Raw genomic sequence first — 23,183 nt, forward strand, 5'->3', positions numbered from 1 at the left:
TTCAGGTAAGTTATCAATAATGAGCCTGGCGCCCATGGCGCCAGGACTGACTTTATCTTTATGAGCCAGGCGCCATAGGCGCCAGGACTGTACCCAAACAGCCCCTAACTGGGGCTTTTGGGCATGCTCCAAGTGGCATGATGCCTGCTTCTGGGGCTGCTGGGCCTGGTCTGGTCTTCCGGGGGCAGGCATCATGACAGCCGGATTTTATAAAACTTTCATCACCGCGCTGGACCCCTTCCTAACACTCCTCTTTAATGAAATAATGGACACAGGGAAACCCCCCAGACTCCTTTACCAGGGCATTGATCACTGTTATCCCCAAGGCTGGGAGGGATCCTACGAAATGTTCCTTGTACCGCCCCATCTCTCTACTTAACCTTGACGCAAAGATATACACCAGAATCTTGGCAGCGAGACTCGGAACCCCCATCCCTCAACTTATACACTCCGATCAGGTTGGGTTCATACTGGGCAGACAAGGTGCAGACACAATCCGCAAAACCTTACACCTGATCCACGCATCCCAGAGCATGGAGAATGACCCGGCCCTGCTTTCCATCGACGCAGAAAAGGCCTTTGATAGGGTGGAATGGGGGTTCCTTGAAGCAGTACTACGAAAGGTGGGAATGGGCACTAGATTTAGGAGAGCGATACATGCAATTTATACAGACCCCAAAGCATCTATATTTGTGAACGGGGAATACTCACGATGGTTCAACCTGCAGCAGGGGACACGACAAGGATGCCCCCTTTCAGCGATTCTCTTTGCCCTCCCCTTAGAACCCCTGGCAATCGCAATAAGGGCGGACCCTACACTAAAAGGTATTCGACTGGGGACAACAGAATACAAAATTGCCCTCTACGCAGATGACATCCTCCTCCACATCACAAACCCCTCCGTCTCCATCCCCCGGGCTCTCTACATGATAGAAGAATATGGTAAACTGTCTGGGTTCAAAATAAATAAAACAAAGCCCACACTTTTTCCCCTCCAAGGTCAAAAAGATAAGAATACCATCAAATTCTCCCCATTCGGTCTCAATATCGAACATTCACAACTACAATACCTGGGGATACAACTAACAAAGAACCTGAGTGATCTATTTGAAGCAAACTTCCCTCCCCTATTGAAACAATTCAGGCTAGACTTGACAAGATGGGATAAGCTCACAATATCCTGGCTAGGCCGGCTCAATGCAATTAAGATGATATCCCTGCCCCGGTTCCTACATCCTTTTCAAGCGATACCCATTAGGATTCCCAAAAACTTTTTTACTGAGATCAAAAGGGCCATGCTCCAATTCCTATGGCAAGGGAAGAAAGCCAGAATTCCATATAAAACTCTAACGCTCCCAAAAGATAAAGGTGGGGTTGGGCTTCCCAATTTTCAAAAATATTTCGAGGCCGCCCAACTCAGGGTATTGATTCCACACCTCCGTAACCAAACAGACACCCAGTGGGTCGATATGAATAACCATTACTTTAACCCAGCTACAGTATCTGAATGGTTATGGCACCTAAAAAAAGAATCTGTAGAAAACTCAAAGACCACCCGATACTAATGACCATCTGGGACATCTGGACACATGGCAAAAATATGCAAAACATTACTACTTGGCCGGCTCCCCTCAGCCACTTGGGGTCCCCAGGAATCAAAGACCACATTCCAGGAGTCGAAAGGTTCCAATCATAGTATTAGGCTGGATTAGAGAGAGTAGGGTAATTGCAACGGAAAGACTCCTTCATTTCTCTCCTCGAACTAACTGAAGCTCTCGGAATAGGCCTATTATCCACCTTTCAATACTTGCAGATAAAAGGGGTTTTGACAAGAGCCATGTGGAAACCCAAATTAATGAGAGAACTCACCCCTTTTGAGAAAATACTGGACTCAAGAACTGCAATGAAAGGCCTAATCTCCAATATGTATAAAACATTGATAGAAGGGAAGGGGGCGAACACGGACTCATTGAAAAGCAGGTGGGAGACAGATTTCTCCAAACAGTTCACTCCAGACCTATGGGATACCATATGCCAGGCTGCCACACGAATATCCATTTCGAATCAATACAAACTCCATGCAATCAAATTATTACATAGATGGCAATATGATCCAGTCAGATTATCTAAAATGTTTCAGACTACGAGCCCGGAATGCTGGCGTGGATGCGGAAACAGAGCAGACTACTGGCACATGTGATGGGGATGTCCTAAAATACAAGTGTTCTGGTCAGAGGTCCTGGGCTGGATCAAAGAAGTCAATGGTGTTGACAGAACACCTACACCCTACCTCATATTGTTTGGCCTCGAGAAAGATGAGGATGACTGGGTCAAGATCAAGGATCTAGCACCACAATTGCTATTAGCCGCTAGAGCAACACTAGTAATGAGATGGAAATCGCCCACAACTCCCACGAAAAATGAATGGATCCATGTTTCCAATAATATATGCATAATTGAACATATAACAGCGTTGTTACATGGAAAGCTACCTCAGACTGAAATCTTATGGATGGAATATAAAAGCATATACCTGCCCACCGGCCTATCTCATAACGATGCCCCTACCACGGCGATGGAGCTACAAGAATTGCCCTAGGCAACGTATGAGTTGAACTCTCCAACTGACACTCGCATGACCAATGCAATTTCGGCATTTAACACCGACGCTGCTCGCCACATGATGAACCCTGCTTGACCTGCAATACAGGTTCCGACCAGGGGGTAGGGGGGCATTAAAGGGGAGGAGGGTAAGGTCATGCTGGCGCATGAACCCTATGTATGAAGAAGGTGTTTGCAGGACAGACACTAAATACGCCAGACTTTAAGGGTTCGCTTCTCCATTATGAGATAGTTAATTGTATACTTAAAATTATCTTTTCTTTGCATGACTTGTATCTGTGAAAACCAATAAAAACAAATTTATAAAAGGCTCACAAAAACGACTCCAGCTCTCTCTTGGTTTTTAGGAATGGAAGGAGGCTGACGGCGGAGGCACAGAGTGGAACGAGGCCAGTCCCCTGTACCGGTGGGCTTACTAGTGAGAAAAGGAACACCCTCCGGTGGGCACCTTATCTGCCCTGCAGGCAAGCCCATCTGCGGAAGGAAGGAAAGCGCCGGATGGAAAAGGAGCTGGAAAGGGGGTGAAAGGCGACTCCGGGAAGTTTTGTTTATTGGGTGATTCGACCCGAGGCGGCAGAGCAGTGAACATTTGTGTGTTTAGACGGGCGTGCAGAGGAAAACGCTCTAGCCGGTATGAACTGCATTTTTCTCAAGAGACAGCTGCAATCTTGTTTTCACCTTAAGAACGGCATTTATTTCAAAGTACGGCTGACATCCTTATGAACTGCATTTATTTCAAGAGACAGCTGTACCCATGATTTTCACCCTATGAACGGCATTTAGTTTGAAGTACTGCTGTGATTCTGGGTTCACTCATTGCGGTCTGCATTTCAGTGAAGGGGACCAATAAACCTTGTTTTGTCTTTTGAACTGTATTTAAGTGCCTTGAAGGGGAGCAATTGAATGAGACCCAAAGAGCTGAATTGTCCATTAACATAACGAACCTCGGTGAGCTGTACAATAAACCTCATTTGATTCCTTACCTTATAGTCTCTGGCTCGCTACTTAACAACATCTTAAATGTTACACAGTTATTTTATTCAGTTATTTCTCTTTAACTTATACCACTATCTAATGATAGGAGGAAGCTACGTCTTGTTGCCTCATTTATTGTGACACTTCTTCTTTCTCTTCTACTCCTTCGTCCTGTCCTTGTGTGACATTATTATAGGCCTTTCGCACATCTGTTAAATGTATTCAATATCTCAGGTCCTTCACTTTAACTGCCGTTGGTGTGCAACACACTAATATGGGCCATGAAATCGTATGGGCCATGAAATCTTGGGGCATTCCACCTACGCACAAATCTTCTTACATACATCATCCCCCCTGGCGTTAGCTGACCTTTTGGGTTCTCTTCTGTGGGCGTATTGCCTCGCTTCCTTCCTCATTTGTGAACGGTGGCGCGAGCTGTTTTGCTATCATACGAGCCGCTTTTGTGAGTTTTGTCAAGTACTCATTAAACTCTTCACCTAGTACAGTGGCGCTTCTATGGGCGTCTGAATGTCTGCGTAGTGGGGAGTTTGCCGTGTGCATCCGCCTTCCTGTTACAATTTCTTGTGGTGACAGATGGTGGTCCTTGCTAGGCTTATTTCTCAGCTCGAACAAGGCCAAGGGCAAACAGTGTACCCAGTTTTTCTTGAGTGAGAAACACAATTTCGACAACCTCCCTTTGAGGAGGCTGTTGATCTTCTCAACTACGCCATTACTTTGTGGGTGATAAATAGTGCATAGTTTGTGTTTTATACCTAGCAAAGCTGTTACTTCTTTGAAGAGATCATTGACAAAATATGTGCCATTATCCGAGCGAATTACGGCGCAAATTCCCCAGCGTGGAAACACCTCCCTTACTAAGAATCTTGCAGCACATTTGGCATCTGGATGTGCACATGGCCCTGCCTCGACCCATCGTGAAAACGGACAAACCACTACTATCATGTAGCACTACCCATTGCACCTCTCTCCCATGTCTGCATAATCAATGTGCAGCTCTCTGAATGGGCCTGTTGGTTTTGGTATTGTTCCTCGTAATGTCCTTAGTGTCATTCCTGAATTATATATTTGGCACGTTGTACATTCCATTGCCATTTTTGAAAGTTGTTCCTGCAACCCTGGGACAACCAATTCTCCTGTATTTCTGCGGCAATATGTTGTTTCGCATTGTGCGCTGGAAAATTGAGTTGTTGGAAGGCTATTTCTAATAGTTTGATTGGCATCACTACTTTACCTGTGTGATTTTGACGCCATAGGGGGTCTGTTGCTGACTGGCTACACCCTCTTTTCTCCCACAATTCTTTTCCTCTTTCGTTGCCCCTTCTCGTAGTTCCAATATTTGCGATATGGGCATGGCATTATAGCCATCCGGGCGATCCTCTTCTACATGTTTTTGTATCAGGTACTCACCTGTTCTCTCTTTTATTAAGTAAGAAGCTTCCTTGGCAGCAGCGTCCGCTGCCGCGTTTCCCAAAGAGAGAACATATGTATTGTTTGCATGGGCCTGGCACTTCATTATAGCTACCACGGTAGGGTCTTTCAATGCCTCTATCAGTTCTTTCAGAAGCTCTGCGTGTTGTACAGGTGACCCATATGCCTTGCAGAACCCTCTCCGTCCCCATCTAGCCAGTCCTCCGTGCACTGTAGTAGTCATGTAAGCTGAATCTGTGTAAATTGTAACTGCACATCCCCTTGCTGTATGTAATGCTTCAATGAGTGCTACTAATTCTGCAGTTTGTGCTGAGTAATGGGCGGGCAGGTGCTGCTGTACTAGCACTTCGTACTCACCTTCTTCTAACATTACGACAGCTATTCCCACGTGTTTTTCTCCTGTCTCTGAATTTATTGATGCTGACCCGTCTATGAAGAATACTTCTCCTTCAGTCAGTACATTTTCACTCACAATGGGTGTGTCTCCCTCCTCACCTCTGTATGCTGCACAATCGTGCACTTGCATGTCCTCCACTGTGCATGTTTCTGTAATGAATCTTGCAGGGCTCACTGTCTTGCATCTCACTATGTGTATATTTGCGCTGGACAGAATGATCTCATACGCTGTGGCTCTTTGCGTTGTGTGTGTGCTTTTAGATCTTTCCAGTATAGCGAATAGGGAGTGCTCCACGAACAGTGTCACAGAACATCCCATCACTATTGTTGCACTTTTCTCAATGGTAAACGCTGCGGCTGCGAGTGATTGCTCGCAAGCGAAGTGTCCTTGCATTACTGCATCCACTGTCCCACAGTAATAGGCCAGGGGCTTGTGTGCCAACAATGTCTTTTGCGTCAGTACTGCTGTCATGAGTGACCCCTTGCAATGTGAGAACAGATAAAACTTGCGGTCATAATCTGGGTTTGCGAGTACTGGTGCACTTGAAATTAGTTCTTTGAGTGATGTGAAGGCATCATCTAGTTCTGCTGACCATTGTATTTCTGTGTTTTCTCTTTGAGCTTCTTTGAGTCCCTGCAGTAATGGCCTTGTGTATGCTGCATAATCTAATATCCATGCTCAGCAATAGTTACACATGCCGAGAAATTTCTGCATTTCTTTCACTGTTTTTGGTCTGCCTACTGCTGAGAGGGGAGCTACCCTGTCTGGTATGATTCTCTTACCGTCTTTTGAAATTAGCTGTCCCAGGTACAACACTTCTCGTTGACAATATTGTAACTTTTCTTTGTCCACCTTGTAACCTTTGTGGGCCAACAATGTCAAGAGAGTAATAGAATGTTTCCTACACTCCTCCTCATTTTTTCCACAGATTAGCAAATCATCCACATACTGAATAATTGTGTGTTGTCACATTTCCTAGCATTCTGTTGAATATGCTTGGGCTTTCGCAGTACCCCTGTGGTAGTCTACAGTGCTCATACCTCTTTCCCCTCAATGTAAATGCTGTTAGATATCTGCACTCTTCTGCGAGTGGTACTGAGAAGAATGCGTTCTTCAAATCAACCACTGTGAAGTGAGATGCATCTTTCGGGATGCTGCATAGGATGGATGCAGGATTGGGAACCAAGGTGAACTCCTTTGGAATTACATCATTGAGTGGGCGTAGATCTTGGATCATCCTCCAAGCCCCTCCCTTTGCTTTTTTAATCGGGTAGATACAAGTATTGCATGATGAGTTTGATGGTACTCTGGGCAATAAAGCCCCTTGTTTGAGTTTTATCTTAACTGGTGTCACCCCATGCAACAGTCTCACATCATGGGGGCCGGTGGTCCACAGGTCACCTGGCACTGACTGCATGTCATCGTCAAAGAATGAAGGTGGTGCTCCTACCACTGCCATCAGTTGCACTGGCACTTTGTCTGTATCATTATATCACAGGGGATTGCTATTTCCATTATTATTTCTCCATCACTATCTGAATCTGTCAAGAGGTCTTCATCTGACAAATCTCGCAGTGCAATGTCGGCATTGATGCACAACACTGTGCACCACTCGCAGCCATGTATGTCCATTGCAATGACCGCTATTCTTTGGGCTGAGATCTAAACTGCATGTAAGTCTAATGACATCACTGTTCCTGGCACTATCTCTGGGCATGCTATGGGGTGGAAAACAAATTCTGCAGGCACCCTCCACTCTAGGCGCTTCAATTCTGGGACCACCCGTGCCAATGTTTTTAACCTCTGGATGAAAACATCTGGGTCCACTGGTATGCCGCGCACTTCTGGCGCTGTTGCTCGTGTGTGCACTACCAGCATTACTCGCATGGGTCAAATACCTGGTGTTGAGCAAACTATCCCTCTCTCTGTGAAGGAAATAGTCATGTTAAGCGTACTGAGGAGATCCCTTCCCAATAAGTTAATCAGGGACTGTTCATAGTACAATAGGAGTGCTCTTACTGTTTTACCCCACCACTGTTACATCCAATTCTTCTGTGTAAGGAACTTCGACCACCGCCCCAGAGAACCCCTGCGTCTCCAATTTACGATTAGATAGCGGAAAGCTGCCCTCATGTAGGCATGAATTTTCGGCTCCCGAATCCACCATAAAAATGAATTGTTTGTTCCCTATCTCCGCCCCTATCAATGGTTCCTCTGCTGCATCGAGGGACGTCGATAGTACTGGACACGCAAGTGCTCTCTGTGGGCAGTCCTATGCTGGGTGCCTCGTGGCCCCCCCCTTGGCTGAAAACATTTCCTGATACCACCGCCACTCCCCCATATGGTGCAGGTGCACCATTTGCTGTCATGGCAAAGGGGTTTCCCTGTGTGTATGGCATGTGTTTGCGGCATTGTGGATGCTGTTGGACATTATGTGGTTGCTCCCTGTGTTGTTCTGGGCACCTTTGTTCCTGCTTTCCTTGCCCCCTCCCATTGGTAACCCGTATGGGCTCCCTGGGTGTGGGTGACCATAATGCTGGTCATCTTGGTAATTATTGTTTGGCTTACTTCTACATTCCCGTGAGAAGTGTCCCCATCTCCCACTGTTCCAACAATTTCCTTGTCCTCCTCTAGGTCCTTGCCCCCCATACCTGCCATTTCCTCCATACCCTGGACCACCCCCTCTGCGCCCTCTGTACCCACCTCTTCCTCCCCAGGTGCTCCACACTTGCCACTGCGGTCCTCTGTACTCCTCCTGTCCATTCCACTGTGACTGCCCATTGCCAGCCCAATTTGCTTCCATCCTTCCTTGTATCACTACTGATCCCTCCTCCTCCTCCGCGTCCCTATCTGTGGGGAGTGCTGCTACAGCTGCGGCGACCTTCACCAGTTTCGTCTGTATTAACTTTGCCTCGTCTACCAACCTTCTCTGTGCTATCTCCTTCTCCCTTTCTTTGATTCTTTTGCAATGGTGTACTATTATACTTTGAATTTCGGGCCATCCCTTTGCTTTAATCCCTGCTATTTTCTCAAGTGCTTTCTGGACTTCTTTTGGGAGCCCTCTCTTTATTATAAAGTAGAATAGGGATGTTGATTGATCCCAGGCCGTACCCATCTCCGCTCTCCACATCTGCACCTGTAAAATAAAATCCATAGCATCTTCCCCATCATTCATGCTACACTGCATTACTGATTGTAAATCAGGGGTGTCTGCGAATGTGTCCCTCAAAGCATCCCATATCCTTGCGCGCACTGTATTGAAGGAAGCTCCATGATGGTGGTCACAATCTAATGTTATTCCCGGGAAACCAGCCTTTGCCCAGACCCTGTCTGCTTGGTCGCCCACTGCCGATACCAACAAACTTTTGACATCACCCACTGTTAATGGCACCCCCGCTGTATGCTTCTCAAATGCATATATCCACTTACTTGCTCCTGCCGACAGAGGGAGCAATCATTTTAATAAGTTGGCCTTGTCCATCTGAGCCCAGGGTATGTAATTTGGCCTCCCATCTCCTCTATGTATCAGCGGGAGCTGAAATTTATTCTTGATTCCTTTCCCAATACTCACCTTCAACCCTTTTATCCCCAACATGGCCATTCTTCCCATTCTATTTCTTAGTCTCCCAGTCCACTCTTCTTCCATGGCCCTCCGCAGAGGCGTCTCATCCAACTTTCTGACCTTCCCCCTGTTGCTACCTCCAGTCTTCCAGCTTCTAGCTCATTGGGCTGGTCTATCCACTGGGCTCTACTAGAGAGGACAGATTGTTAGGGCTGGGGGCATTAGGACAATTACACATTTCTGCTGTTTCCGTGTGCTTACATTACTAGGTTCATAAAATGGAAGTTTTTCATTGGCACATACATTACATAACGTTAGTCAGTCTGATGCTTGCAACTCATGAGGAAGGTGAACATACAACAAACCTGAGGTAGTACCAGGTTGTGTTATATACTCAGGAGCAAGAAAACAATGTGCTATCTAACATTTTGATTATAGTAAAATCTGGCTCAATGCCCTAGATGGCTCATATGCAGTACAACATATTTCATCACATCATACACAAGCATTTTATATATTGCTTTTTCATTACCCTTTTTACAATATCAGCAAACATTAGTTGGTACAAGGCGGATTTTCGAGTGATCATATATTAGGCATCAGAACGTGGAGGTATCTTGGGGTGGGTGGGGGTCACCTGTCAGGTTTCCTTCCCCTATTCAGGCTATTTTTCCCTTATTCAAGTTTCTTTCCCAATATTTCTCTTTTATTATCCTTTTTTAGATTAGCCTTGTGTGGGTGGGAAGTTTTCTATTGTAGTTGGTTTGGCCTTAACTTCCTGATCCAGAATCCTGGTTCTGACCCAAGGCAAAATGGAGTTTCACAGTGACAGCTCTGATTGGTTAGAAGACACTGCAGAACAACAATGAACATTCTAAACTGTCACTCTTTGCCTTTCATCATCTAAGCCCCAGCTGAGAGGACGTGTGTAGTGGCTGCTCCTGCTTAAGACTTGGGCCTGGTGGATTTTATCCTTAAGGCGCTAGCAGTTGAGCAGCTACTTTCTTGGGGGTTTCAGGAGAAGTTCTCAGCTGTCTGGAATGCGATTTGAAGACAGGAAACTCTGAAGATCTTTAGGAAATCGTTCTGGAGATAAGTGACTTTGTTAAGAGATTGTTAGACTGCCGCTCTGTTTCTCTTAAAGACATTTTAGTGAGAACTTGTAAAATGTTTATCTTTGAATTTATATTTTGAACTGTTTGAATGCGCTTGAAATTTAGCGCGAGGTTAACGGGTGAACGCTATTTGTTAAACACGTACTACGTGTAATCTGAAACTAACCGTTGAACCTTTGCGCGTGCGAGTGAAAATAGCGCGTGTGTTTTCAAGCGCGTTGTTCGGCGTGAGAATTCAATTGCGCGTGTTTTTCCAACGTGTGTACTTCCAGATGAGAGAATTCAAGTGCGCATGTGTTTTCCAGCGCGTGTGCTTCCTAGCGCGAGAATCTGTGAGCCGCGTGAGAACTCTATTGCGCGTGTGTTTTCCAGCGCGTGTGCTTCCTAGCGCGAGAATCTGTTCACCGCGTGAGAACTCTATTGCGCGTGTGTTTTCAAGCGCGTGTGCTTCTGCGCGAGAACTCAATTGCGCGTTTGATTACCAGCGCGTGTGCTTTTTAAGGCGTGAACCCGTCCACGTGTGAACTCTTTTGCACGTGGGTTATAAGGCGCGTGGGAATTAGGCGCGGGAGTTCAACAGCGCGTGTGTTTACGAGCGCGTGTGTTATCTGCGCGAGAATCCGTTTGCGCGTGAATTCTGCTTCGCATGTGTTTTCAAGCGCGTGGACTTTTCTTACAGTGCGCGTGTTCTTCAGCGCGGGAAGTTTTCAACGTGCGAATCCTCAGCATTGATATCATCTGCGTGTGTGCTTAGCACGTGTTTCTTCAAGAATTCTCAAACTCTATTGAATTGTAAAAAGGTTTTGGAAACTAAAGAAAAGTTTGAAAGAAAAAGAAAGAAAATATTAAAGACAATTTATCTGGACAATTAGTGAATTTTGGAAAAAAGGCAAAGAGCAAAACTTTCCAGTTTTGCCCAAAAATAAGAAGTTGCTGTGAATTTCAAGAGACTCAAGTAAGAGAGATTTTCAGCGTCTTTACAAGCTTCTCTAAGAAATGTCAAGAGAAGAACCAGGTATGATTCTTACTTATTAGTTAAGGATTTAAAGTCTTTCCAACTCTAAAGGTTAAGTAAGTAATAAAAGGATTTGTATCTGCTTTTCTTATATCCTCTGCAGGTTCAGCTTTGGTTAGCCTTGACACAGTCAGCCTGGTGTTGTTATGTTATCCACTTCCCCCTTTCCCTTTGGGGTGTAGTTTGCAGAGCTGAATTAATATCTAGTTCTGGGAATTACATTTCAGGGGGATTGTCGGGGGTTTAGAAACTTTCCCGGACACAGGACCTCTCAGCCTGACATCACCTCGCTTTAATGCGAGTAACTGGCGTTATACGTTTTAACACTTTTCAACACACATCTTAGCGGCATAGATAAGACTGAGAAACTCGAACATTTTACATTCATGTTCTACCTCTCATTTGGGGCAACTGGGATGGGGGTCATGAGCACCATATCACAAGCACAGGGGGCTAAGCGCAGGGTCGGGGTATACTTGATAGGGGCGACTTTTGTTCTTTCGCAGACCCCAACTAATAAGTCCGGTCACTTCTAGGGCAAAGATGTACTGCGGAAGGTAAATGATACAGTGTTGTTCCGTTACTTGTTCGCGTCTAGTTGCTCGTGAGAACGGGCCTTCAGTGGATCTGCCATGGGGTGGAGGCGGGGGGGGGGGGAGTGCAGGATTCTTTGTGCGTGGTCAAGTAGGGGCTGAGCTGCAGCATTTATACGCAGGCTGTTCTACTGAGGCTCGGTGTGTTACAAAATGGTGTCTATGTTATGCTACAAGGCGAGCCGTGCAGCCTCACATGTCGATCCGCAGCCACCCTGCCTCCCGGGCCCAGGTGCATTGGGGGGCTGCCGACGAGTCATGAGCATCACGTAGGTGGGCAATGTGGGGGAGGGGGGCCCTAAAGACCTGTCCTCCCATACACATCCCTGGAACGGAATGGGGAGCATGTGGATTTCTCCAACTATATCATCTGATGACCCCAAGAGTTACCTTCCCCCAGGTGGTCCTCCCTCATACTGACTACCAGCTCTGGGAGAAAAGAAAGGCAAAGGATTCAGGATATTGGCATTAAACCCCTCCTGCCTCTCTCCTTACCTTTGGTGTGGATCTAATACCTCTTGTTGCATTGACAGGAGGAGGAAATCTACTTGCTAGGAGGATGCAGGAATGCCGGGAGGGAATGGTCTCCACAGCATGACTGTCGATAGAAAGGAAAACCAGAAGCTGCAAAGGTCCACTGTCCAAGAAAAGCCAGCCCCATCCACAAGCCAAACAGTCCAGAACCGGAAAAGTCCAAAATGGCAAAAACCAAATACAAAAGCTGGTCCAGGAAGAAGATGTAGTTCAAACTCATAGAAATCTAAGGTTATCGACAACCAGAAGCACAGTAACAACGGGAATACAAGATACAGGCCTATGGTCAGCCAGGAAACCCAAGGGCAGAAAAACTGAAAAACCAGCTCGCTGCAAGGAAAAACACTTGTTATAGTGTTGCGCTCCATGGTCCCTGAGAGTCTTTAAACTTCTGCATTGGCAATGCTGGAGTCAAAGTGCCTCCCCATAGTTCAGAGAGCATTTGGCGTGCTGACATGTGCCTCGTGAAACTGTGGGTCGTATAGTGTCTTCGGCGTTTGTCTGCTGGGCACCAAGGCAAATTCCAGTTGTGAGGGGTCAGAGATGTGAGGTGGACAACTTTGTGAAGACTTCTCAACAAATGCCATTTTATTATAATATAAGGTGGGATGACTGCCTCACTATCCCTACCCTGATGAGGAATTCCCTGCCTAAAATAAACTAAAGGAAACACTGTAACAAAGGATATCTGTCCCTCACACTTATACATACAATAAATAAACAAGGAAATACATGGTAATTCCAAACAAAAAATAATAATTTAATTAGTAATGTCACCACAGTCTCTTTGTCACCTGAGCGAATTCCCCTTCCCCAGGTTCAAACCTGAATCTGTTTCACGGTTCAAGAAAAGAAAAAAAGGAAATCCTGATTTGCAACAGTGTCCAACCATAGTACACTTCCACTTCAACTTGTCGACAGAAAGTTATAACTGAGTAAATAGAAGGTGCTTTCCCTTCCTTGAACACGGTTTCAGTTCATTAATAGCAACAATAATTGTCTTAGGGTGATTTGCCACAATTGCCTTTAGCACCACAGTCAACATAAATTGCCTTTGTCAGTACCCCTTTTAAGCACTTATTCCACCTGGTTTACTCCCATGCCAGACCCACTCCTCCAACAGTTTGCCTTACAGGTATACCCCCCTGCCCAGACAACATTTCACAACAAGTAGTGCTTTTGGGGTTAATATCACTTGGTAAAAGGTTCCCCACAGCGTCCTATTATTAACAAATTCAAAATTCCCAACAACTATTCAGGGAGGACACAATTTACATTGGTGCTCTTTGATACAATTCTGAAAATAATGCTCCTCTCCTTCTGGACCTCTTCCCAGAAGGACAGCCTTTTGCCACTCTTGTCTCCCCGCTACACAAGTAACCAATCATTGATAGGAAAAGGGTCTTTTAGTTCTCTTCACTTGGCTTAAGTAATGTGAGTTTATACCAGCTTTAACCACAGGTTGTACAAAGTGTGGGCAACAAGTTTCACTACTCATGAATCTTGCTGTTGTTGGCAATGTCTCCTAGATTGTAACTGCCTTGGTTTTACTCTCTCTTGGTTTGAGCAATGCTTGTAGGTGTTTATTTTTAACCATGTTGCCCCTTTTGATTTTTGGTGTTCCCTTAGACTCACACTTGCAAAATTACAGTCTTTTGGCTTTCTTGTAATGGGGCATTGCTGCTTTTCATTCGTTCGATATTCAGGTTTACTTTGGGAATCCCTGTCGCTCGCTTGCGAGTGCTGCTTCTGATGCGTGTCAGTAGTGCGAGATTCAAAAATGATTTTCAAGACTTTCATTCACACAGGAGTTTTTCTCCCTCGACGAGCGACTGCCTTTCGTACGCGAGCGGGCAAGGAGCACTCTGGAGTCACAAACAAGCTGTAAACTCACCGGGTAAGATGTGCTCTTCTCTTCCTCTTGCCGCTTGAAGGATTTCTCTTTTTGTGGCTTCTCCCGACTCTGCAAACCTCTTCTTTCAGTCTGCCGCTACCCCCGCTATCTGTAAATGGAGCACTTATCACTCCTGAGGTTCTTTGGTGCACGCCAGCCACCAGAGACAACCTAGAGGCCCTCTGAGACGGCCACCTGAGATGGCCTCCAGGAAGGGAAAACCTCCCTTGTTTTAGCTTCCTCTGCAGATTAGGTCGTCAGAGGGCAAGCTTCCCTCCTAAACGATTCCTGCAGCAAAACCTCTGCCCTTCAGGATTCAAAAGGCACAGACCCTCTCGGAACCGGCAGTTGCTCTCTGCCACGCAATGGTCCCAGTGTCTTTGCGTTCCATGTGTAGTAGACGCGCTGGGACCCACAGTGGATGACAGGAGTCTATTTTCCACCGGACAAGGTTTTCCTAAATGTGTTAACCCTTGTAAACAACCGCATGAACTGACCACTCAACAGCACACCTTGAGCAGGGCCATCTCAAAGCACTTTTGGGGTCCTGGGCACAGACATCTTTGGGGCCCACCTCCACCAAACCAAAGGAATTAAGTGATCAAGAATTTCTGCCCCAGCCCCACTGACACCCCCCCAACCCCCTGCTGCAATCACAACCCTTAGGCTGATATGCATTAAAAATAAGGATGTTTACTCCCTTTAAGTCGCCTTACCATCTTAATTCTTGCTCTAATCAGACTGATAAACAAGCACCATTTGAAGGCCAACATTATCAGTCTACGAAGAGGTTACTTCTGTTCTAGCATAGATCTGGAGACTTTATCAATAGAATCCAGGGAGGTATGCAGCCTGTAGTATTAATGCAGGACTGTATGTAAAAGGTACATGTAACCCAGAATAGACAGAGAACTCACATTTGCTGCCTCCCAGAATGCAAACGTGCTCAAGCATGGATAGAGCGGCCCAATTGGTAGGAAGGAGAAAACTACACATACCATAGTATGGATAGTGGGTGCAGATTACAAGCTACCAAGAAGGTGTCAGTATGCAGAGAGACTGAGAATATAAGTTGGACAGGGTTTTCAAATAGTGTTGCCATTAGAGATCAAAAGAATAAAGTGCCTCTGGTGTCCAATATATCAATGCTCACTATTATAGTGGAAGCAACGCTATAGCCAGTGAAACCATGAGTGAGACTGTTTTGAAGACCATACCCTGAGAAGAAAATCTCTCTGAAGGGCCGACAATTTTGAAAGGGTTAGGGACTGGCAATTTTGAGAGTCTAGGCAATACAAGATTAAATTAGATGCCCAGCATTACACAAACTGGTTAAGGGGTGAATCTGGGATTTATGCCAACTCTGCAATTCCTACATTTGAACACTTTCATTACCAGTTCTTACCATGAAATAAAATAATCTAATTTTATAAAACTGACTTGGAAAGTACACACAGCACATTACCAAACATGACCATTTTTTAAAAACAAAATATTATAGTAGTGTGTAACACAGAATGATTCTAGATTCATTCTCTCCATCATCAAGAGACATATATGAGTACCAGCATACCAATCAGTGTAATTTAACAGATTTAATCTGGGTTGGTCTTTTGTATTTTAAAGCTTTACATACTTCCAAAACACTGGCTTGTCAAATTGTCATTTATAAATGTGCAGAAAAACCATTCACTTTTACAAAAATTCAAAGCGTTTTTTTTGTGTCAAACGAGCAGACTTTAAAATATGCTTGCCCGAGTCCTTTACCATCTGGTCCGCTCCCTTCTGTCTACCACCCCTTCCGCTCAAATGGCCTACATAAGAAGAAAGATCAGGTAATGGGTTAAACGATGCCACCAGCATGCAAGGAGGCAAACTTCACAGAAGACACTACAATAATGTACAAGATATAAGATGATTGATCAGGATCACTGTATTGTCTGCTGGCAAGACAGAATACAAGCATGAATGCTTTAGGCCAAATCCTGATACTTATTAATCCCTTGGACTAACAGTTTATGCTCATCGTTGGAGGTGATTGCTTAGGTTTTACAACACCCTATCTGATCAAACCAATTTCTAGACCTTCACCATAAGGATGACATGTTCATTTTTCTAGCAACCCCTATCTGGTGCAGGCATATTGCTGATAATAGCACCTGTTGTGCTGCAAGACCAAATACATATGCAGGCAGGTTAATAAACTACAAACATAGGAAAGGCTACGCCAGCCTTACAGGAATGTGCTATTCTAATCTTGCATAGGAACACATATCACTGCAATGAGTGCATAACACACTGAGCTAACTTCTGAACCATTGTGGCACTCAATTTATCAGTATGGATTTCAAATTTGGCTATTGCACATGAGCAACATAATTCCCATAGGAAGGAAAGAATGCTACAGGAGTTGTGCCACAAGGAGCACACATACTATACATACCACAGTGAACACAAAGCATTACATGATGAATTGATCGAGGCAGAATGTACTTGCCAAAACAGATAGGCAATAGGTTTAGAGCCTCAGCACCATGCAATACAATATCCTGATGTGTGCTATTTAAGTCTGGTGAACAAAGGAATCTTACTTCTTTAGATCAGACAGCCTTGTGGGACCCCCTTCAAGGTGGGGGCCCTGGGCAAGTGCCCCTTTTGCCCTCCCATAAAAACGTCTCTGACCTTGAGCGTTTACACTGGAGGCACTGGTGCCATTGTGCACTACCGTTCTGAATGCCAACTGTGAACAAGAATTTACGCCCCTAGGACAACTGGACAAGTCACAAGGCAATGTACATCAAAGTTAGTGCCATGACATGGTAATGAGTGAAGCTAACTGGACATCATGCTTTAATGTGCAAAGAACAGAGCCTGCCCTGAAAAAGGACTTCCAGTCCGAAATGCATCGGCAAGGACTTCTGCATGAAATCAAATGCAAATTAAAAAGAAGATCGTCAAAATACAGAAACCCTAGAAACTGGTGTATTTTTTCATTTGACAATTTGATTATACAAATTGAATGTCTGTACCTCTTCGAAGTAATATTCACTACACAACTGGCGTCTCCAGGTTCAGTGATTGTTTCACTGAACATTTTTTCCCCATGGTCTTCTCTCTCCAGCTTCTCCTTGGGCTGTCTGCCTGAACCATGCTGCTTCTGCTTCCGGCTGCTCTTCTCTCTTTTTGCTGTGCCCTGCACCTGAGACAGCTTTTTAAGCCTCTCGGTCTCCCTCAGTTGTGGGTCGTTTACTTTAGTGATCTGATCACTCCTGTAACGCTGCACCTCTTTAGCCATCTTCCTTGTCCTCGTACTTAGAGAATTGTGGGACTTGAAGTCCCTAATGACAAAGTTAGCTTTTCTTATTTGAATTTCTGTTCTACACCTAGATTTGTCCTTCATAACACTTTTTATAGGAATATCATAAGGATTAGTCACCAAACCTGATAGAAGAGGTAAAGTCAATCCTTTTAGCTCGTTCTAATCCATACGTTCCCTTTCACTGTACCTTTCGGGGGAACAGAGGTCTTTAGTTTTACACGTCTCTGAGGCTTTAACAGGGCTTTCCTTTGTTCTAAGACCTAGGAGTTCATGAGGGTGTTTACCCATTTACATGTGTATTCTGTGACACAGCAAGATGGTTTTTACAACAAGCCATTACACACTTTGGTATTATGCAGTCACCCTTGCTAAAGGAAGCAAATACTGTGTCTTGTCCCACAGAGTCCTCTCATTCCCCTTAGCCTTTTCTCCTCCTAGGTGATCCTCCCACAGAACATCCCCCCCTAGGCCAGCATCAGAAAGCGTCTGCCTTTCCCTGGCCACCTGGGAGGACACCTTAGGCAGGGAATTAGTGAGGAATCCGTAGGATTCATCACACATTCCCTTTGTGAGGCACCGCCCCAAGGGGGCAACGTAGCCTGACAACAAAAAATGTCTCTCACATACTGAAAAACGTGGCAAGAATTCATTCTTTTTCCTTCCAGTAGGAATTGGCACATCCCAGTTGAAGTATTGGATTTTCCCTTTTGTCCCTTCTTTCATGAGTCAGATGTTAATTCAACTTATGTTAATTCATCATTTTCTTTGTTATAATCACTCAAGGAGTAACAGTTCATCTGTATAAAGAAATTGTTCCTCAGGATCTTGCTATACATTGTTGAGTATTATTCATATATGTTTTAATATTGGCTTGCACAGATGTGACATCCCAATCTAATGCTCCCACTTATACGATCCCACCCCCCAATTCAGAAAAATAACTTTTTAAAAGAATAGTTGTTATTTTTAGACAACTGGGTATCCAGCTTTACCCTAGAGCCCACAACAGTATGACATGTATATTAAAGAATGATTTAAACCAAAATGAAATGTTACCTGCTTATATAAATCTTACTAGTTCACAATGGCATCCACTAACATGCTAACATTCTACCGAGCATGGGTTTCTCTATAACAATGCTGACATTTCAATGTAACACTTCACAGAAGACAAATGGGGTTCAACATTAGATTTTTCGTATTGCTCATCTTTGATACTCAAGTCTGCTTGCAGCTTGCTTTGGAATTTTTTTCCATAGTATCGGGCACTGTGCAGTGTCGAGTCTTGGCCCTCGATAGCCTCCGTCCTGTCCTCAGCTGTGACTTTGACGCTGATATAAATAGCACGCACTGCAAGACCGGCATGGCACCTTTAGCCTGTGCTTCTCACGTGCCAGAGAACCTGGTAAGAAAGTCTCCTCAACATGTTTCAAAGGAGTTTTGCTCAAGACAAAGGCAGAAGTAGGGTTCATCTTCTTCGACGATCAATAGAGGACAGATACCTGGGCCCTCGAAGCCCTTGTCGAAGCATTCATCAAAATCTGCAAAGCCGTCAACGACTTTTACGGTTGTCAGCTGTTTGGGAAAAAAGCCGACAACAGCCTCTGGGAGCGGCAATTCGCCAGCCTACTGTGATGAATCCTGCGGATCCCTCTCTAAAGTCCTGCCTAAGGTCTCCTCCCAGGTGGCCAGGGAAAGGCAGACGCTTCCTGATCCTGACCTTGGTGGTGGTGTACTGTGGGATGATGACCTGGGAGGAGACCAGGCCAGGGAAGTGAGGAGATCGAGGGGGATGAGACATAGTATTTATCCTTGAAAGGAAAGAACCTTTTTTTTCCAATAGATTTTTATTGACGTTTTATAAGTGAACATTACAGAATGAAACAGAAACAAAGTGGGGAAAAAAAAATGGACAAATCAAATAAGGACTCCCTCCCTTCTCTCCCTCTCACCCTCCTACCACTCCCTCTCACCCTCCCACCACCCCTGGTCCGGAGCAGGTCCTAAGGTTTTGTGGCAGTTCGTTGGGTTCTTGCCCTCTGCGTGCCGCTGCTCTGTCCTGTGCGGCGGGCTCAAGCACCAGCTTTTGCTATATGTCTTCATTCTCCTGATCTGGAATTATCCCCAGGAGGGTCATGGCCTTCGGACACCATGTTCGTCGAGCGCCCTCCTTAAGGTAGTTCAATAAGGGTGACCATTCTGTGTTAAACTTTAAGTGGCCTCCTTCTAGTGAGTAGGTCAGCAATTCCATCGCTAGGAGCAACCACATTTTTGCAATCCATTCGTGGTCTACGAGAGGCTGCGCCGATTTCCATTTGCGCGCAAGGACTAGGGCCGCCGCCATCATCAGGAACAAACCTTTTAAGGGTGCCAAAACACGTAATGGCTTATGGTCGTTATGATGTATTGGATCTCTTCCTCTACCTCTGCTTCCTTCTCCTCTACCACTCCTTGCCCGTCTGAGGCCGTCTCTCCTCCTCCTTTTTCCTCCTCTCCCCTCTTCACCCCTGACGATGTTTCTAGACGAGTCCGATCTAGGAAAGTCTCATCAAAGCAGGTTCTCCCCTGCTCATCCAGAACTATCAAGGACCACATCGACACCCTTGCTCCAGCCGTAGCCGATTTCTGCAATCACTCCTTTGCCACTGGAACTTTCCCCGCCCCCTTAAGCACTCTCTTCTGCACCACCTTTGAATGGATTGTGTCCTCCCACGTATTCCTCATCTTTGATATGATATCTGGCTTCAGCTGCTTCGGAATTTTATTTTTGGCAGAGGGCGCTGTCCGTTGATGGAGTGACTCGATGTCCCACGAGGGCCTGTGTCTCAAGGATGATGTCATCGAAGGTGTATATATAGCACACGCAGCGCCCGTTGGCTTCAGTTCCGATTTTCCGCAAATGCTATCGCTTCGATAAAATACAGCATGCTTCGTTACTTCACAACAGCTTAATTACTTCATACGAGTATGTCTTCTTCTTCGACACTGACTACCCCGAAGACCGGGTTCAAGAAGTGTCGAGATTGTGGTTAAAAAATGTCATTAACCGACCCACACTGTATATGTTTATGGTGTCTCGGGGTGGAGCATGAAAACTCGGACTACTCCAAGTGCCAGTCAATGACCGGAAAAGCTTTGAAGGAGTGAAAGGGGAAATTGGTGGTAGGGCAAAACCCCAAATCATCTACCCTGACAAACAAAACTTCGACGACAAGTCGAGAGGTGACTCTCCTCAGAGGAAGTTAAGAGGTGGAGATCAAGGAGTGGTTGCCACCACTCATCGTCGTCGAAGAAGTCCAAGAAGAGGTACCATAGGTCGCCTTTTTCGACTTCATTGTCGGACACTTCCCTCAGAGGGTATCTTGCCCCACAAAGAAATCCACTCTGGCCGAATGGGAGGCTTTTGGAGCAGAGATGCTAAAAATATTTAAAAACAAAAACCCCCAAGCCATTCTCCTACAGTGCCTTCCAAAGAAGCCGGCAAGGAAAGGGATCAACCTAAATCCTGTGTGCCCTCAAGCCCAGGGCGAAGGCCTGACCTCACCGGGAGCCGTTGAGGCCTCGATCTGATGATGTGTCATTGAAGGATCCGTCGAGCCGAAAGCAAAAGTTGAGGTAGAGGTTGTCTACCCCATCGACACCTTCGACGCTGGCAGCGCCTTTGCCGCCAGCCAAACCTTTGACGCCGAAGGCATCAACGCCAGCTGCACCATCATTGCCAGCTGCGCCATCAACATCGACGTCGAGCGCCATATCAAAACCTATGGTGCCATTGAAAAAAGTTTTGATGACTCCTCCAGCATCAAATCCATTATTCATTAAACCCTTGATGCCTGAGAAGACTTATGTATATTTGCTAAGAAAGGACTATTTTAAGTCTCTTACCTCAATTTATGAGGAGAATGAACCCTCAGAAAATGATGCACCATTTGGCCTCCAGTTTGGTTCGCCAAATGTGCCAGAACGTTTTATATCGGAGGAATGCAGACGACCAGTGGGGTAGACACCTCACCTGAGCTAGAGTTTGGAAGACCAGAGGCTGGGGAGTATGCTGATGTGTCCTATAGGCAGCTCATGTCCACATGTCCCAAGGTAGTGGAATATATGGGGTGGAGTAGGCCTCCATTACCATTTGAGCAGGATGATCTTACGGACCTCCTGGATAAGGGTCCTCAGTCAGATCATACAGATCACATTGCTCTGCAAAAAAGGGTGGCAGCAAATTGGGAGAAGCCAGAAACCAATCTGGCTGTCAATAAAAATATGACCAATAAGTAACGCCCTTCCAGTAGTGACCCTAACTACCTGTCTAAGCACCCCACTCCAGAGAGTCTGGTGGTACAGGCAGCTACCACAACTTCTAAGCAAGAAGCTTACCCTACCATCCCTCCGGATAGGGATGACAAAAGAGTAGATAGTTGGGCAAGGAAGGTATTTCTGCAGGGAATATGGCGCTCAAATCAGCCAACTCCACATGCATCCTTGCAAAATTTACATTCACTCTATGGGACTGCATTTCCATGGCGGCAGAGCATATTCCCAAGGGGGATGAAAGAGACGGGTTCTTAGCCATAATTGGAGAGGGCAAAGAAGCCAGGTGCGATTCTCTTAAGTCAGGTCTGGATTCTGCTGATAGTATCAGCAGAGCCATGGCTACTAGCACCGTTCTATGCAGATTTGCATGGTTGAGGAAGTCGGGGGTTTACACCGGATGTACAATCCAGACTCCTCAAGATGCCCTTTGACGGGTCTCACCTTTTTGGCAACAAGGCTGACGATAGCCTAGAGAAGTTGCAGACCTCAAAGACGGCAGTCAAATCTTTAGGTGTCGCTATTAGGCAGCTTCAGCCTTTTCACCCTAGTGGACAGCCTTGGAGGGGTCGATCATTTTGATACTACTCCTCAGTTGGAAGAGCGAGAGGAATGGCTGGTCAAAGAGGGCAAATAAAATTCCCTCATGGTGGACGAGAGAGAGGTGTGAAGCCAGCTCAAGCAGAGGCATCTTTACCATCTGCCACTGCATCAGCCGCCTCAAAACCTCTCAGCTCTTGAGTCACAACTCGCCAGTGGGGGGCGGACTGTCTCTGCATCTATAAGAATGGCAAGACATTACTTCAGATGCTTGGGCATTGAAAACCATAGCCCATGGGTACTGCTTTCCTTTCATACAGAGACCACAGAGAAATCCACTGGGGAGCCACTCTTTGAGGATTCCAGATCCGCTCCTCGTGCAGCAAATTTTAACCCTGCTAGAGGAAGGTGCTATAGAGTCAGTGCCTGTAGCAGAGAGGAACAAGGGATGGTATTCCCTATATTTCCCTATATTTCTTAATACCCAAAAAGGACAGAGGACTGAGACCCATCTTGGACGTGAGATACTTGCGCAAGTTCCTTAGGAAGGACAAGTTCAAGATGGTCACTCCAACTCCAATGATTATTTCCATGTGCCAATCCATCTCAAGCAGAGAAAATACTTGATGTTCACAGTTGGCGGTTATGATGATCAGTTTCGAGTTCTGCCATTCGGGCGGACCTCCGCCCGAGGGTTTTCACCAAACTGATAGTGGTAGTGACAGCAAGTCTCAGGAGATGGGGGATTCACATCTACCCCTACCTGGACGATTGGCTGATCAGGACGCATTCTCCCAAACTAGCCCTGGATCATCTCAACGTCACCTGCCACTCTCACAGACTGGGCTTCTCCCTCA

The 23,183-nt window shown here is 45.7% G+C and overlaps 1 protein-coding gene across 6 annotated transcripts in view; it reads left to right on the forward strand.

The window, feature by feature from the left end:
• Nucleotides 1-23,183, forward strand: part of NME9 (NME/NM23 family member 9) — an 808,977-nt gene that overhangs the window by 66,854 nt on the left and 718,940 nt on the right. Inside the window, exon 1 of one of the 6 annotated variants that reach the window (XM_069615819.1) lies at nt 3,153-3,253. The exons of the other annotated variants lie outside the window; for them this stretch is intronic. The gene's annotated coding sequence lies outside the window, so the exon portion shown is untranslated. Of the gene's footprint in view, nt 1-3,152; nt 3,254-23,183 lie in introns of those variants that run through there. 6 annotated transcript variants of the gene reach the window in all.

This window comes from Ambystoma mexicanum, chromosome 9 (assembly GCF_040938575.1).
Source record: "Ambystoma mexicanum isolate Mex_15411 chromosome 9, UKY_AmexF1_1, whole genome shotgun sequence".
Taxonomy (NCBI): Eukaryota; Metazoa; Chordata; class Amphibia; order Caudata; family Ambystomatidae; genus Ambystoma; species Ambystoma mexicanum.